Raw genomic sequence first — 13,095 nt, 5'->3', positions numbered from 1 at the left:
TTTCACACACACTTATTACTCAGAACAGAGAATGTGGAGAGACGTTCATTCATCTAGCACAAATGGAACGGATTGCAGGAGGAACTATTCTCTGGTTTCTCATTCTGTTTCCTAGTGCCGGTTTGAAGTACCTGCAGTTTTCACTGTAAACTCGAGTTGGAGCTATTACCTACCCTTATATATGTATGGTTTGTGGTTTGCAACTGAATTGAATCTTTTTATTCCGAACAAGCTATGTGAAGGACGGCTTTCACACACATTTTTCTCTCAGATCTGAGCATCTGGTGAGACGTTCATTCATCTAGCACAAAGGGAACGTGTTGCAGGGGAACATTTTACTCTGGTTTCTCAGTGTGTTTCCTAGTGTCGGTTGAAAGTTTGTGCAGTTTTCACTGTAAAACCGAGTTGGAGCTAGTACCTAACCATATATATGTATGGAGTGCAGTTTGCAACTGAGAAGAATCTTTGTGTTCCCAACAAGCTAGTTGAAGGACGGCTTTCACACACACTTATCTCTCAGAACTGAGCATGTGGAGAGACGTTCGTTTACCTAGCAAATATGGAACGTGTTGTAGGAGAAACTTTTACTCTGGATTCTCAGGGTGTTTCCTAGTGCCAGTTTGAAGTACCTGCAGTTTTCACTGTAAAACCCAGTTGGAGCTAGTACCTCCCAATATATATGAATGGAGTGTAGATTGCACGTGAAAAGAAACTTTTTGTTCCCAACAAGCTAGGTGAATGACGTCTTTCACACACACTTATCTCTCAGAACCGAGCATGCGGAGAGACTTTCGTTCATCTAGCACAATGGGAACGGGTAGCAGGAGAAACTATTACTCTGGTTTCTCAGTCTGTTTCATAGAGCAGGTTTGAAGTTCCTGCAGTTTTCAATGTAAAACCTAGTTGGAGATTATACCTCCCCTATATGTATGCAGTGTAGTTTGCAACTGAAAGAATCTTTGTGTTCCCAACAATCTATGTGAAGGACGGCATTCACACACCATTATCTCTTTGAACTGAGCATGTGGAGAGACGTTCGTTCATCTAGCAAAATGAGAACGGGTGGAAGTGGAAATTTTACTCAGCTTTCTCAGTCCGTTTCCTAGTGCCGGTTGGAATTTCCAGCAGTTTTCAATGTAAAACCGATTTCAGCTAGTACCTCCCCATATATATGAATGGAGTGTAGATAGCAACTGAAAAGAAACTTTGTGTTCCCAACAAGCTAGGTGAAGGACGCCTTTCACACACACATATCTCTCAGAAATGAGCATGCGGAGTGACGTTCGTTCACCTAGCTCAAACGGAACGGGTTGCAAGAGAAAGTTTTACTCTGGGTTCTGAGTCTGTTTCCTAGTGCCGGTTTGAAGTTCCTGCTGTTTTCCCTGTAAAACCCATTTGGAGCTAGTACCTACCCATATATATGTATGGAGAGTTTATTGCAACTGAAAAGAAACTTTGTGTTCCCGACAAGCTAGGTGAAGGACGCCTTTCATACACACTTACCTCTCAGAAATGAGCATGTGGAGAGACGTTCATTCATCTTGCAAAATGTGAACGTGTTGCAGGGGAATATTTTACTCTGGTTTCTCAGTGTGTTTCCTAGAGTCGGATGGAAGTTCCTGCTGTTTTCTCTGTAAATCCGAGTTGGAACTAGTACCTACCCATATATATGTATGGATTGCAGTTTGCAACTGAAAAGAAACTTTGTGTTCCCAACAAGCTAGGTGAAGGACGGCTTTCACACACACATATCTCTCAGAACTGAGCATATGGAGAGACGTTCATTTACCTAGCAAATATGGAACGTGTTGCAGGAGAAACTTTTACTCTGGATTCTCAGTGTGTTTCCTAGTGCCAGTTTGAAGTACCTGCAGTTTTCACTGTAAAACCCTGTTGGAGCTAGTACCCCCAATATATATGAATGGAGTGTAGATTAGACGTGAAAAGAAACTTTTTGTTCCCAACAAGCTAGGTGAATGACGGCTTTCAGACACACTTATCTCTCAGAAACGAGCATGCGGAGAGACTTTCGTTCATCTAGCACAATGGGAACGGGTAGCAGGAGAAACTATTACTCTGGTTTCTCAGTCTGTTTCCTAGAGCCGGTTTGAAGTTCCTGCAGTTTTCAATGTAAAACCTAGTTGGAGATTATACCTCCCCTATATTTATGCAGTGTAGTTTGCAACTGAAAGAATCTTTGTGTTCCCAACAATCTATGTGAAGGACGGCATTCACACACAATTATCTCTTTGAACTGAGCATGTGGAGAGACGTTCGTTCATCTAGCAAAATGGGAACGGGTGGAAGTGGAAATTTTACTCAGCTTTCTCAGTCCGTTTCCTAGTGCCGGTTTGAATTTCAAGCAGTTTTCACTGTAAAACCGATTTGAGCTAGTACCTCCCCATATATATGAATGGAGTGTAGATAGCAACTGAAAAGAAACTTTGTATTCCCAACAAGCTAGGTGAAGGACGCCTTTCACACACACTTATCTCTCAGAACTGAGCATGCGGAGTGACGTTCGTTCACCTAGCTCAAACGGAACGGGTTGCAGGAGAAAGTTTTACTCTGGGTTCTGAGTCTGTTTCCTAGTGCCGGTTTGAAGTTCCTGCAGTTTTCCCTGTAAAACCCAGTTGGAGCTAGTAATTACCCATATACATGTTTGGAGTGTTTTTTGCAACTGAAAAGAAACTTTGTGTTCCCGTCAAGCTAGGTGAAGCACGCCTTTCATACACACTTATCTCTTAGAACTGAGCATGTGGAGAGACGTTCGTTCAGCTAGCACAAAGGGAACGGTTTGCAGGAGAAACTTTTACTCTGGTTTCTCAGTTTGTTTCCTAGTGCCGGTTTGAAGTTCCTGCAGTTTTCACTGTAAAACCGAGTTGGATGTAGTCACACCGCATATATATGTATGGATTGTAGTTTGCCACTGAAAAGTAATTACGTGTTCCCAACAAGCTAGGTGAAGGACGGCTTTCACACACACTTATCTCTCAGAACTGAGCAGGTGGAGAGACGTTCTTTCAAGTAGCACAAAGGGAACGGTTTACAGGAGTAACATTTACTCTGGTTTCTCAGTGTGTTTCCTAGTACCGGTTTGAAGTTCGTGCAGTTTTCACTGTAAAACCGATTTGGAGCTTCTACCCCCCCTTATATTGATGGAGTGTAGTTTCCAACTTAAAGAAATTTGTTATCCCAACAAGCTTGGTGGTGGACTGCTTTCTCACACACTTATCTCTCAGAACTGAGCATGTGGAAAGACGTTCGTTCATCTAGCTCAAATGGAACGGTTGAAAGGGGAAATTTTACTCAGATTTCTCAGTCCGTTTCATAATGCCGGTTTGAAGTTCCTGTAGTTTTCACTGTAAAACCGATTTGGAGCTAGTACCACCCCATATAAATGTATGGAATGTAGTTTGCAACTGAAAAGAAACTTTGTGTTTCAAACAAGCTAGGTGAAGAACGGCTTTCACACACACTTATCTCTCAGAACTGAGCATGTGGAGAGACGTTCGTTGACCTAGCACAAAGGGAATTGGTTGGAGGAGAAACTTTTACTCTGGGTTCTAAGTCTGTTTCCAATTGCAGGTTTGAATTTCCTGCACTTTTCACTGTAAAACCGAGTTGGAGGTAGTACCTACCCATTATATGTAAGGATTGTAGTTTGCAACTGAAAAGAAACTTTGCGTTCTCAACAAGATAGGTGAAGGATGGCTTTCACACACACTTATATCTCAGAACTGAGCATGTGGACAGACGTTCATTCATGTAGCACAAAGGGAAAGGGTTGAAGGGGAAACTTTTTCTCTGTTTTCTCATTTTGTTTCCTAGTGCCGGATTGAATTTCCTGCAGTTTTAACTGTAAAACCGATTTGGAGCTAGTACCTCCCCATATATATTTACGGAGTGTAGTTTGCAACTGAAAAGAAAATTTGTGTTCCCAACAAACTAGCAGAAGGACGGCATTCACACACACTTAACTCTCAGAAATTAGCATGTGGAGAGACGTTCGTTCACCTAGCCCAAAATGGTATGTTTTGCAAGAGAAACCTTTACTCTGGTTTCTCGGTCTTTTTCCTAGTGCCGGTTTTAAGTTCCAGCAGTTTTAACTGTAAAACAGTGTTGGAGCTAGGACCTCCCTATATATATGTATGGAGTGTAGTTTGCAACTGAAAAGAAACTTTGTGTTCCTAACAAGCTAGTTGAAGGACGGCATTTACACACATATATCTCTCAGATCTCAGCATGTGGAGAGACGTTCATTCACCTGGCACAAAGGGAATGCTTTGGAGGAGAAATTTTTACTCTGGATTCTGAGTCCATTTCCTAGTGCAGGTTTGAAGTTCCATCAGTTTTCAGTGTAAAATCGAGTTGGAGCTCATACCTCCCCATATATATGTATGGAGTGATGTTTGTAACTGAAAAGAAACTTTGTGTTCCCAACAAGCTAGGTGAAGGACGGCTTTCACACACAATTATCTCTCAGAACAGAGCATGTGGCGAGAAGTTTGTTCATCTAGCACAAATGGAACGGGTTGTAGGGGAAATTTTACTAAGCTTTCTCAGTCTGTTTCCTAGTGACGTATTGAAGTTCCTGCAGGTTTCACTGTAAAAGCGATATGAGCTAGTACCTCCCCTTATATATGTATGGATTGTAGTTTGCAACTGAAAAGAAACTTTGTGTTCCCGACAAGCTAGTTGAAGGACTGCTTTCACACACACTTATCTCTCAGATCTGAGCATCTGGAGAGATGTTCATTCATCTAGCACAAAGGGAACAGGTTGCAGGGGAACATTATACTCTGTATTCTCAGTGTGTTTCCTAGTTTCGTTTGGAATTTCCTGCAGATTTCTCTGTAAATATGAGTTGAAGCTTGTACCTCCCCATATATATGTATGGATTGTAGTTTGCAATTGAGAAGAAAGTTTGTGTTCCCATCAACCTAGGTGACGGATGGCTTCCACACACACTTATCTCTCAGAACTGAGCATGTGGAAAGACTTTCATTCATCTAGCACAAAGGGAACGTGTTGAAGGAGGAACTATACTCTGGTTTCTCATTCTGTTTCCTAGTGCCGGTTTGAAGATCCTGCAGTTTTCACTGTAAACCCGAGTTGGAGCTAGTACCTCCCCTTATATATGTTTCTATTGTGGTTTGCAACTGAATAGAAACATTGTGTTCCCAACAAGCTAGGTGAAGGACGGCTTTCACACACATTTATTTCTCAGATCTGAGCATCTGGAGAGACGTTCATTCATCTAGCACAAAGTGAACGGGTTGCAGGGGAACAGTTTACTCTGTTTTCTCAGTGTCTTTCCTAGTGTCGGTTGGAAGTTCCTGCAGTTTTCTCTGTAAACCCTATTTGGAGCTAGTACCTCCCCATATACATGTATGGATTGTAGTTTGCAATTGAGAAGAAACTTTGTGTTCCCAACAACCTAGGTGAAGGATGGCTTCACACACACTTATCTCTCAGAACTGAGCATATGGAGAGACTTTCGTTCACCTAGCAAAATGGGAAGAGGTTGCAGGAGAAACTGTTTCTCTGGGTTCTGAGTTTGTATCGTAGTTCCGGTTTAAAGTTCCTGCAGTTTTCACTGTAAAACCGTGTTGGAGCTCGTACCTCCCCATATATATGTATGGATTGTAGATGGCAACTGAAAAGAACTTTGTGTTCCGAACAAGTTAAGTGAAGGACGGCTTTCACACACACTTAACTCTCAGAACTGAGCATGTGGAGAGACGTTCATTCACCTAGGACAAAGGAAACTTTTTACAGGAGAAACTTTTACTCTGGGTTCTGAGACTGTTTCCTAGTGACGATTTGAAGTTCCTGCAGTTTTCCCTGTAAAACCGATTTGGAGCTAGTACCATCCCATCTCTATTTATGGAGTGTAGTTTGCAACTGTAAAGTAAATTTGTGTTCCCTACAAGCTAGGTGAAGGACGGCTTTCACACACAATTATCTCTCAGAACTAAGCATGTGGAAAGACTTTCATTCATCTAGCACAAAGGGAACGTGATGCAGGAGGAACTATTCTCTGGTTTCTCATTCTGTTTGCTAGTGTCGGTTTGAATGTCCTGCAGTTTTCACTGTAAACCCGAGTTGGAGCTTGTACATCCCCTTATATATGTTTGTATTGTGGTTTGCAACTGAATAGAAACATTGTGTTCCCAAACATCTAGGTGAAGGGCGGCTTTCACACACATTTATCTCTCAGATCTGAGCATCTGGAGAGACGTTCATTCATCTAGCATAAAGGGAACGGGTTGCAGGGTATCATTTTACTCTGGTTTCTCAGTGTGTTTCCTAGTGTCGGTTGGAAGTTCCTGCAGTTTTCTCTGTAAAACCGAATTGGAGCTAGTACCTACCCATATATATGTACGGAGTGTAATTTGCAACTGAGAAGAATCTTCGTGTTCCCTACAAGCTAGGTGAAGGGTGGCTTTAACACACACTTATCTCTCAGAACTGAGCATATGGACAGAAGTTCGTTCACCTAACACAAAGGGAACGTGTTGCAGGAGAAACTTTTATTCTGGTTTCTCAGTCGGTTTCCTAGTGCCAGTTTGAAGTTCCTGCAGTTTTCACTGTAAAACCCATTTGGAGCTAGGACCTCCCCATATATATGTATGGTTTGTGGTTTGTAACTGAGAAGAATCTTCGTGTTCCCAACAAGCTAGTTGAAGGACGGCTTTCAAACATATTTATCTCTCTGACCTGAGCATCTGGAGAGACGTTCATTCATGTAGCATAAAGGGAACGGGTTGCAGGGGAACATTTTTCTCTGGTTTCTCAGTGTGTTTCCTAGAGCCAGTTTGAAGTTCCTGCAGTTTTCACTGTAAAACCGAGTTGGATATTATACCTCCCCATATCTGTATGCAGTCTAGTGTGCAACTGAAAGAATCTTTGTGTTCCCAACAAGCTAGTTGAAGGACGGATTACACACACAATTATCTCTTAGAACTGAGCATGTGGAGAGACGTTCGTTCATCTAGCACAAAGGGAAAGGGTGGAAGGGGAAATTTTACTCAGATTTCTCAGTCCGTTTCCTAGTGCCGGTTTGAATTTCCTGCAGTTTTCACTGTAAAACCGATTTGAGCTAGAACCTCCCCATATAAATGAGAGGAGTGTAGATAGCAACTGAAAAGAAACTTTGTGTTCCTAACAAGCTAAGGGAAGGACGGCTTTCAAACACACTTATCTCTCAGATCTGAGCATGCGGAGTGACGTTCGTTCACCTAGCTCAAACGGAACGGGATGCAGGAACAACTTTTACTCTGGGTTCTGAGTCTGTTTCATAGTGCCGGTTTGAAGTTCCTGCAGTTTTCACTGTAAAACCGTTTTGAGCTATTACCTCCCCATATATATGTATGGAGTGTTGTTTCCAACTTAAAAGAAACTTTGTGTTCCCAACAAGCTAGGTGAAGGACGCCTTTCATACACACTTTACTTTCAGAACTGAGCATGTGGAGAGACTTTCATTCATCTAGCACAATGTGAATGTTTTGAAGGGGAACATTTTACTCTGGGTTCTGAGTCTGTTTCCTAGTGCCGGTTTGAAGTTCCTGCAGTTTTCACTGTAAAACCGAGTTGAAGCTAGTACCTACCAATATATATGTATGGAGTGTAGTTTGCAACTGAAAAGAAACTTTGTGTTCCCAACAAGCTAGGTGAAGGACGGCTTTCACACACAATTATCTCTCAGAACTGAGCATGTGGAGAGACGTTCGTTCATCTAGCACAAAGGAATGGTTTCTAGGGGAAATTTTACTAAGCTTTCTCAGTCTGTTCCCTAGTGCCTTATTGAAGTTCCTGCAGTTTTCACTGTAAAAGCGATATGAGCTTGTACCTCCCCATATATATGTATGGAGTGTAGTTTGCAACTCAAAAGAAACTTTGTGTTCCCTACAAGCTAGGTGAAGGTCGGCTTTCACACAAACTTATATCTCAGAGCTGAGCATGTGGAGAGAAGTTCATTCATCTAGCACAAAGGGTAAGGTTTGCAGGAGAAACTTTTCTCTGGTTTCTCAATCTGTTTCCAAGTGCCGGTTAGAAGTTCCTGCAGTTTTCACTGTAAACATGAGTTGGAGCTAGTACCTCCCCTTATATATGTATGGATTGTGGTTTGCAACTGAAATGAATCTTTGTGTTCCCAACAAGCTAGGTGAAGGATGGATTTCACACACACTTAAATCTCAGATCTGAGCATCTGGAGACTTTCATTCATGTAGCACAAAGGGAACGGGTTGCAGGGGAACATTTTACTCTGGTTTCTCAGTGTGTTCCCTAGTGTCGTTTGGAAGTTCCTGCCGTTTTCTCTGTAAATCCGATTTGGAGCTAGTACCTCCCCATATATATGTATGGATTGTAGTTTGCAATTGAGAAGAAACTTTGTGTTCCCAAAAACCAAGGTGAAGAATGGCTTCCTCACACACATTTCTCTCAGAACTGAGCATGTGGACAGACGTTCGTTCACATAGCAAAAAGGAAAGTGGTTGCAGGAGAAACTGTTTCTCTGATTTCTGAGTCTGTTTCCTAGTGCCGGTTTGAAGTTCCTGCAGTTTTCACTGTAAAACAGTGTTGGAGCTATGTCCTCCCCATATAAATGTATGGAGTGTAATTTGCAACTGAAGAGAAACTTTGTGTTCCCAACAAACAAGGTGAAGGACGGCTTTTACACACACTAAACTCTCAGAACAGAGCATGTGGAGAGACGATCGTTCATGTAGCACAAAAGGAACGGATTGCAGGAGGAACTGTTTTTTTTGGTTTCTCAGTCTGTTTCCTAGTGCCGGTTTGAAGTTCCTGCAGTTTTCACTGTAAAACCGAGTTGGAGCTTATACCTCCCCATATATGTATGCTGTGTAGTTTGCAACTTAAAGAAACTTTGTGTTCCCAACAAGCTAGGTGAAGGACGGCATTTGCACACACATATCTCTCAGAACTTAGCATGTGGAGAGACGTTCATTAATCTAGCAAAAAGGGAACTATTTGCAGGGGAAACTTTTACTCTGGTTTCTCAGTCTGTTTCCTAGTGCCGGTATTATGTTCCTGCATTTTTCACTGTAAATCCGAGTTGGAGCTAGTACCTACCCATTTACATGTATGAAGTGTAGTTTGCAACTGAAATGAAAATTTGTATTACCAACAATCTAGTTGAACTACGGCTTTCACACAGACTTATCTCTCAGAACTGAGCAGGTGGAGAAAAGTTCGTTCACCTAACAAAATATGAACGCTTTGCAAGTGTAACATTTACTCTGGATTCACAGTCTGTTTCCTAGTGCCGGTTTGAAGTTCTTCCAATTTTCACTGTAAAACCGTGTTGCTGCTTGAACCTCCCCATATAAATGTATGGACTGTAGTTTGCAACTGAAAAGGAACTTTGTGTTCACAACAAGAAAAGTGAAGGACGGCTTTCACCCACAATTATCTCTCAGACTGAGCATAAGGAGAGACGTTCGTTCACCTAGCACAAAAGGAACGGGTTGCAGTAGGAACAATTACTCTGGTTTCTTAGTCTGTTTCCTAGTGCCGATTTGAAGTTCCTGCAGTTTTCACTGTAAAACCCAGTTGGAGCTATTACCATCCTATATATATGTATGGAGTGTATTTTGCAACTGAAAAGAAACTTTGCGTTCTGAACAAGCTAGTTGAAGTTCGGCTTTCACACATAGTTATCTCTCAGAACTGAGCATGTGGAGAGACTTTTGTACATGTAGCACAAAGGGAAAGGATTGCAGAAAAAATTTTACTAACCTTTCTCAGTCTGTTTCCTGGTGCCGTATTGAAGTTCCTGCTGTTTTCACTGTAAAACACAGTTGGAGCTAGGACCTCCCTATATATATGTATGGAGTGTAGTTTGCAACTGAAAAGAAACTTTGTGTTCCTAACTAGCTAGGTGAAGGACGTCTTTCACAAAAATTTATCTCTCAGAAATGGGTATGATGAGAGACGTTCATTCACCTAGCACAAATGGAGTGGGTTTAAGGAGAAACTTTTACTCTGGGTTTTGAGTCTGTTTCCTAGTGCAGGTTTGAAGTTCCTGCATTTTTCACTCTAAAACCGAGTTGGACTTAGTACCTCCCCATATATATGTATGGAGTGTATTTTGCAACTGAAAAGAAACTTTGTGTTCCTAACTAGCTAGGTGAAGGACGTCTTTCACAAAAATTTATCTCTCAGAAATGGGTATGATGAGAGACGTTCATTCACCTAGCACAAATGGAGTGGGTTTAAGGAGAAACTTTTACTCTGGGTTTTGAGTCTGTTTCCTAGTGCAGGTTTGAAGTTCCTGCATTTTTCACTCTAAAACCGAGTTGGACTTAGTACCTCCCCATATATATGTATGGAGTGTATTTTGCAACTGAAAAGGTACTTTGTGTTCCCAAGAAGCTAGTTGAAGGACGGCTTTCAAACACAATTATCTCTCAGAACTGAGCATGTGGAAAGACGTTCGTTCACCTAGCAAAAAGGGAACGGGTTGTAGGGGAAATTTTACTAAGCTTTCTCAGTCTGTTTCCTAGTGCCGTATTGAAGGTCCTGCAGTTTTCACTGTAATACCGATTTGGAGCTAGTACCTCCCCATCTATATTTATGGAGTGTAGTTTGCAAATGAAAAGAAACTTTGTGTTCCCTACAAGCTAGTTGAAGGACGGCTTTCACACACACTTACTTCTCAGAACTGAGCATGTTGAGAGACGTTCATTCATCTAGCACAAATGGAACGGGTTGCAGGAGGAACTAATCCCTGGTTTCTCATTCTGTTTCCTAGTGCCGATTTGAATTTCCTGCAGTTTTCACTGTAAACCCGAGTTGGATCTAGTACCTCCCCTTATATATCTATTCATTGTGGTTTGCAACTGAAAGAAACTTTGTGTTCCCAACAAGCTAGGTGAAGGACGGCTTTCAGACACATTTATTTCTCAGATCTGAGCATCTGGAGAGACGTTCATTCATCTAGCACAAAGGGAAATGGTGGCAGGTGAATATTTTACTCTGGTTTCTCCATTTGCTTCCTAGTTTTGGTTGGAAGTTCCTGCAGTTTTCTCTTTAAAACCGAGTTGGAGCTAGTACCTACCCATATATATGTACGTAGTGTAGTTTGCAACTGAGAAGAATCTTTGTGTTCCCAACAAGCTAGGTGAAGGACGGCTTTCACACACACTTATCTCTCAGAACTGAGCATGTTGAGAGACTTTTGTTTACCTAGCACAAAGGAAACGTGTTGCAGGAGAAACTTTTACTCTGGTTTCTCAGGCTGTTTCCTAGTGCCAGTTTGAAGTTCCTGCAATTTTCACTGTAAAACCCAGTTGAAGCTAGGACCTCCCCATATATATGTATGGAGTGTGCATTGCACCTGAAAAGAAACTTTGTGTTCCCAAAAAGCTAGGTGAAGGACGGCTTTCACACACAATTATCTCTCAGAACTGAGCATGTGGAGAGACGTTCGTTCATGTAGCACAAAAGGAACGGTTTGCAGCAGAAAATTTTACTCTGGTTTCTCAGTCAGTTCCCTAGTGCCGGTTTGAAGTTCCTGCATTTTTCACAGTAAAACCGTGTTGGAGGTTGGACATCCCCATATAAATTTATGGAGTGAAGTTTGCAACTAAAAAGAAAATTTGTATTCCCAATAAGGTAGGTGAAGGTCGGCTTTCACACACACTTATCTCTCAGAACTGAGTATGTGGAGAGACGTTCGTTCATCAAGCACAAATGGAACAGATTTAAGTGGAAATTATACTCAGCTTTCTCAGTCCGTTTCCTAGTGCCTGTTTGAAGTTCCTGTAGTTTTCACTGTAAAACCGATTTGAGCTAGTACCTCCCGATATATATGTATGGAGTGTAGTTTGCAACTGGAAAGAATCTTTGTGTTCCCAACAAGCTAGGTGAAGGACAGCTTTCACACACAGTTATCTCTCAGAACTTAGCATGTGGAGAAAATTCGTTCACCTAGCAGAATGGGAACGCATTGCAAGTGTAACATTTACTCTGGTTTCTCATTCTTTTTTTTAGTGCTGGTTTGAATTCCAGTAGTTTTCACTGTAAAACCGTTTTAGGGCTTATAACACCCCATATATGTAAGAAGTGTAGTTTGCAACTAAAAAACTTTGTGTTCCCAACAAGCTAGGTGAAGGACGGCTTTCACACACACTTATCTCTCAGAACTGAGCATGTGGAGAGACGTTCTTTCATCTAGCACAAAAAGAACGGGTTGCAGGGGAATCTGTTACTCTGGTTTCTCAGTCTGTTTTTTGCCGGTATTAAGTTCCTGCATTTTTCACTGTAAAACCGAATTGGAGCTAGTACATACCCATTTTTATGTATGAACTCTAGTTTGCAAATGAATTGAAAATTTGTATTACCAACAAGCTAAGTGAAGGACGGCTTTCACTCACACATATCTTTCAGAAATGAGCATGTGGAGAGACGTTCGTTCATCTAGCACAAAATGGAACGTTCTGCAGGAGAAATTTTACTCTGGATTCTCAGTTTGTTTCCTTGTGCCGTTTTGAAGTTCATGCCGTTTTCATGGTAAAAGCGTATTTGAGCTATGTCCTCCCCATATAAATGTATGGAGTGTAGTTTGCAACTGAAGAGAAACTTTGTGTTCCCAACAAACAAGGTGAAGGACGGCTTTTACACACAATAGTCTCTCAGAACTGAGCATGTGGAGAGAAATTTGTTCAACTAGAACAAAGGGAATGGGTTTAAGGGGAAACTTTAACTCTGGGTTCTGAGTCTGTTTCCTAGTGCAGGTTTGAAGTTCCTGCAGTTTTTACTGTAAAACCGAGTTGGAGCTAGTACATCCCCATATATATTTATGGAGTGTAGTTTGCAACTGAAAAGATACATTGTGTTCCCTTCAAGCTAGGTGAAGGACGGCATTCACACACAATTATCTCTCAGAACTGAGCATGTGGAGAGACGTTCGTTCATCTAGCAAAAAGGGAACGGGTTGTAGGGGAAATTTTACTAAGCATTCTCAGTCTGTTTCCTAGTGCCTTATTGAAGTTCCTGCAGTTTTCACTGTAAAAACGATATGAGCTAGTACCTCCCCATATATATGTATGGAGTGTAGTTTGCAAC

The sequence above is a fragment of the Camelus bactrianus genome, unplaced genomic scaffold, assembly GCF_048773025.1.
Source record: "Camelus bactrianus isolate YW-2024 breed Bactrian camel unplaced genomic scaffold, ASM4877302v1 HiC_scaffold_45, whole genome shotgun sequence".
Classification (NCBI taxonomy): domain Eukaryota; kingdom Metazoa; phylum Chordata; class Mammalia; order Artiodactyla; family Camelidae; genus Camelus; species Camelus bactrianus.
The sequence above is the reverse complement of the archived record's forward strand: the minus strand, read 5'-3'. Positions refer to the sequence as shown.